At 33.0% G+C, this 5,945-nt stretch overlaps 1 pseudogene; it reads right to left on the bottom strand.

The window, feature by feature from the left end:
- Nucleotides 1-3,458: 3,458 nt before the first annotated feature.
- LOC149176044 (uncharacterized) lies at nt 3,459-5,725 on the bottom strand (annotated as a pseudogene).
- Between the last annotated feature and the right edge of the window lie 220 nt (nt 5,726-5,945).

The following is a 5,945-nucleotide window of genomic DNA, read 5'->3' as shown; positions in this document are numbered from 1 at the left end:
GTGAATTCACTGAAGCAAACAATACAATAAATACAATACATGGAGAAACAAGAAGCACTTTCTGTAACATAGATGTCAATGCTCTCTGTAACTAGGTTTAGGTTTATTACAAGAAGATTGAATGAGAGGGGCAAAATACCTTCATGTTTTGCCGAAAGTCATTTGCAACATGGAAGGAATATATGTGCACTATGTGCTATGAATAAGCTACTCATGTATATTAAAAAAAACATAATCATACACTATATTTCAAATATGGGTTCAATCATCTCATTACCAAGAATATATATAGACAAGTTCAATATTAGCATAATATACAATTTTCCTGGTCTAATTACATACCAAACAAAGAACCATATGGACTCCACACAATAGGATTGACCTATACAAGAGGATCCTTGAGAACTACTGCTTGTTGTCTAGAAAATGGGATGACAAGATTACTTAGAAAATTCATTACAAAGAATGGTTAAGAAAGATACAAGTTATACTTATGAAAATTTTCCAAAAACAACCAACAACAGCCAAATGGACAAGTAAAGACTAGTTATTGTAGATACCTAAAGCGTTCCCAACCTAAATCTACATAGGATACATCAAGGGAAACAAAAAGTCATCTTTTGTGACTATAAAGGTGTAAAGGTCATATATATTACCTGCATGGAAACTGAACAAGATCCAAGATCCCAAACCCTGAAATTTATATCAGCCATCTTTCCTGTGAACCTACTTCCCATGCACCAATTTCACCCACATGTGTACCAACTAGACCATACAGAAACAATGAATGCATATTAGCACCATAAAATTATGTACTTTGTGAAATATGAAGAAGAATGGCACTCATGCCTTCCAAAGAGAGAATATGCATTCCTAAGCATATGAATTAATCTAAACAGAAAAAAATAAGCATTATAAAAAAAAGAAAGTCATACCTAAAAGTATGGTATACTACAAAGGATGAAAATATATTCTTTTCATTAGATATCCTTGATTTAAAGTTCATGCGACAATCTTGGGAAGGTCGCCCTGTGAATATAAGCCTTGTGGAAGTCATGGAAAATATTACTACTCTGGAAGATTTTGAGATTTTATATGATGCAAGAAAGAAATGCTTCTTATGGCATCAAAGTTTGTTTACTTAAAGATACATTGAATTGGTCTTTGTAAAGAGTTTTCTTTACCTGCAAACAGGGTTTGATGTATCGTTATAGTTACTTTTATTCCTAGTATTGATGATCTTGTGTGTGTTTCCAAATTTCTAGTAATTTAGAAAAATGCAAATCACTATATAAGATAAGGTCCCACTCTATCTTAACTCTATACATAAATCCTAAATGGAAAAATATTGAACATTTTAATGCAACCTATAGAGAGTGTGCCTAGAAACCAAAGTAAAGAATACTTCAGTAATATTCATTATTCAAATAACTCTTTCCAATAGTGGTTCAAACCTAGATATTCCCTCTGAAAGAGATCAGACATACCACCTTAAATATCTTCAAAAAGAGATAAGCCTCAAATAGAAATAACCTTTTGCTTCGAGATGAGATTATCATATGCACTGGGAAGGTTGACCCAACCCACCCAACCATAATCTCTAGAAATCATTTAAAAAAATTAATACATGAAAAACACATGAACTCCATCCATAGATATATAATGTTGAAATGAAAGCTCAAACTCACCCATAATTAATAGCCAACATCATTAACCATAACAGTTAAAAATCCAAAACCATTGATACTCTATTCTAATACTTGAATAGGGAATATTTATAAATCTCTCAATTGCTGGGAATATTCTACTCTAGTAATTATAACTAATTTACAACTCTTGTTAATGGAGAGAAGACCCACTAGGTTTATTTTGAAAATTGAGAGTTACACAATGACTGAGAAAGGTAAATGAAAAACATATACAGGATGAGCAATTTTCTCAAACATTTTCATCATTATTTTCTCAAGTCCTATAAAAGATAGGAATGTAAATGCAGAAAGCACACCACATAATGGATTCACAATTCCAAGTTATTTAGCTTCATAATATTCATGTAATATACTTTCCAATAATATTTCTGTGCAGGTGAACTTTCAAAGTGACAAGAACAAGAAGAAAACAATAGATGGAATACAAGAGAATATAAGACTATTAAGTTACATATCCCATCATACATGAATCATGTGTAGTTAATTATTAATAATATATTCCACTTTCTCAATGAGCAGATCTCTTCATTTTCTGAAACCAATAGTTGTGCATATATCCAAAGCATTCTGATTGCATATCATTACTCCTATATATTTCATCCTTTGATATATTATACTATAGTTTCCCATAATATTTATGTGGATATGTACTTCCAAAGTGACAAGATCAAGACGAATACAATAGATAGGTACTACACACCTTCGTGGGTGAAGAACAGGCTACAAACGATCGTAAGAGAGCACAAAAATATTTTTCCTAATTTCAATCCATCAGTATTATGAAAATAAAATATTAAAAAAAGGGGGAAGAATAAAATAATTAGGAAGTAGCTACATTTTTCCAAGTAACATACCTAGGAACTTATCCTCCCTTGTTCCTAGATTCTTCAAATCATAAAACCATGTTAACAACTCATGAATAGATCATATACAACTCAGAGGATGGTAGTCAAGGTAAACCCTAGATTTTTCAAATCAAAAGCCATGTTAACAACTCATTAATAGACCATATTTAACTCAAACAATTGGTTCACTAACAACAATCTCATAAAATGAGATTTGAAGCTCAATGATAGGGTAACAATTTTTCCTCACAACCACTTGAACTGCATGCAATAAACATTAAGAAATAATTGTACACCCACATGAAAGACTGTACAAATATGGGATTGTGTAATTAGACAATAAGACAATGATGCATAAATGCCAACAAGTAACAGTATTAAGATACTATTTTGAGAGCCATCCACAACAAGTATTTATTGTTGGTTTACTAGAATGAAATAAATCTTATCTAGCGAAGATTAAACATGGAACACTTGAAGGTTACTAGTAAATGTTAGAAATAAGAACAAGAAAAAGTTCATACAGGCACTTATCAAGTCAGGACTCTACAAAGAGATACTAGAACAGAGAAGATAGCCTATACTAAACCTGAAACAAACAATAAGCAAGTTTTATGGTTCACTTCAATCCCGATAGAAAATATCTTCAAGCATGTAGATATAAAACTTGAGGAACAAGCGACTCCATGGCCATGACACTAAACCGAAGCATCATCTTCAACACTGACAAATGAATTCTCTTATTTGCATATTCAACTCAGAGATGAGAAATATCCATAGAGTTTACAATATAACCCATATTACTTTAGTAAGCATGAATTTATAAGTTCCTAAACACTAACATATTGGATGCCACACCTATATTTCCTAAGACATCTTTAACCTTCACACAAAAATTCCACAGTTACTCAGATTGTAGAGGAGGTTTTTCTTTTGGGTGTTTAGATGAATAATGATCTCCAATCTGATTTTGATTTGCAAGTTTGACCTGCACACAAGTACATGTATTCATCAAACATGAAGAACTTCACAATAACTTAAACATATCAATACTTTTGCTTTAACACATACTGTACAAGCGAGGGTTCCCCTACCTACACAACAATGATATATGAAACAAAACCTCCATCCTATTCATCTAGGAGATAGAAAGTTCAATTCACCTATAAGATGTGCATGCTTGGGAAGTGTGTGCTCATAATCACTTTATATGCTATCATACATGCAGCTAACTAGAGGTGTTCTACCACTAAATCAAGCTAGCTACTATATCTATCCAATAACTAAATATATATGTAATTCATTATAGGCAACATATAACCTAAATTCATCACTAACAATCTAAGGATGTTTAGATCTACAGATTGGTTGTCATATCTTATTTTATAATAGGTCTAACAAGTAAATCAGGGATTTTTCCAACCTAGAGAACCGTGATACAATTTGTCGATCTATGATGATCTGTAAGCATAAAGGAAATAGTTTGTAATAAAGAAAATAGGAAGGGTAGAAAACAACATTACAAAAAAAACCATGGTTTAGAGAAATATTATTAGAATCTTTTGTTTGATGTTGGTTCCAATAAGGAATATTTCAATGTACTCACTACAATTGGTAGAAGAAACATCTCCAATTACTTCCTTTCGGAGCATTCTGTAGGCATCAGAGGTTGCGGGTAGTCTACAACCTTAGATGACACTTATAAGCACCATGCTTCACAAGTAGCCTAGTATACAAAAGCATCAAACTATGAATTTATTTCTATAAGCTCAAATAGTGTGAGGGAGTTTGCTTTATTTTTCATTGATTCTTTAACTTATATAATTTATTCAGAGGACTGTCTAAAAGAAAAAACAAAGTGACCTGATGTCCATAAGCATCTAGAATGTGATGGTCGAAAATTCAGCAAGCAGTACAGATCTACGAAGCCATAATGAAAAAATGGTTGGAACTCACCTAACGGACTTAGGTTTGAGTCACAAGCTTCTCCAGATCAATATCAAAATAAAAACATGTAAATATTCCTAGTGTCTGCCACTTCTCGTGGTGCCCCTTGTAAATTTCCACCCAGTAGCTGGGAAAAGATAGGAACTCCTCTGATATTGGGGTTTGTGTTCTTGTTTCCAAATTGAAACAATAACATTTTCTCTTTTATATGTTTTTTTATATTATTTTGGGTATAAGATGAAAAATAATAGAAGCTTTCTGTGAATAAGGTGCCCTAATTCTTGACCGTTGGTGCTCGTAAGAGTTACAGTTCTTTGTTTGGGTGCCTTTAAACTTTAAACCCTATTTCTTCCAATGGGACATTAGTTCACTAGTGAGATCGACGGTGTTAAGCTTAGCTATCTACCGGGGTTCCATTCTCATGGTCCTCTGCCCCATCCGTAAACATTACATTTTAGACACATAACTCTAAGTGAAGGTCAGGGACAAGTCCTGATAGCTATTTTAGGAGAACATATGCCGCATACCTAGAAGCTAAACAAGGAAGTACACTCTCTGTAGTGCAGTGCTAGGTTTATTGTTTTCCATTATAGAAACAAATGAATGAAGTTATAATGGTGATCATCTTCATCATCAATAATAATAATAAAATATAGAAAAACCCAAAAGGACATAATCATATCTTCTGGATAGTGATACTGCAATAGTAACATAATCATAATAAAATCCAAAAGAAAACCCAAAAATGGGAAAACCACAACCTCTAGATAGTGGATTATGTAGTAAAGAAAGGAATTTGATTGACTGCCTCGGCCTTAACTGGAATCTACCATACGCAAAGGGTTCTCTACCTATAACCACTAGATCAATCCCATATCCACTATATCAAATCTAATTTTAACATTCAACCGAATAAAAACTACATAAAGTAATTGATTATTGATCTTGAATGTAATTGATGCTCAAGAAAACAAAATTGAAACCGAAAAAAACGAGGTGGCCACCCATACCCACAAAACAAAATGAACCCACATCAGGTATTGATATGAAATTGAATTTCATTCACGGAAAGAAAACACAAGCATGAGTGAGGAGGCATACCATGCAGATGGGGCATGTAAATTTGAGGGCTGCAACTCTGGCCTCCAACTGAGATGCTTTGTGCTTCTTATTTTTCTCAGCATTTTGTTGCTGAACTTCAATCTTCTACATTCCCCTAGTCATTTTGGACAAGTATTATCTCCTCGCTTTTCGCTTTCTGTCCTCCTATGTATTAACGATTGATGGATTTTTGACCCTTAGTTATATAGAGAGAATTTTAGAATTTGATGAAGGAAGAGACGAATTCTTATAGTGTGATTCTCCATCTTTTAAGTAGAGGGCTAGATATAGTTGGACCTCAATGACAAGAATTTGATCCATTTGTATGTGACACAATCATTTT

Source organism: Pinus tabuliformis, chromosome 4_1 (assembly GCF_031772625.1).
Source record: "Pinus tabuliformis cultivar Carrire ecotype Pingquan chromosome 4_1, CPIR1, whole genome shotgun sequence".
Classification (NCBI taxonomy): domain Eukaryota; kingdom Viridiplantae; phylum Streptophyta; class Pinopsida; order Pinales; family Pinaceae; genus Pinus; species Pinus tabuliformis.
Note: the sequence above shows the minus strand (reverse complement) of the source record. Positions and strands in the feature narration are given on the sequence as shown.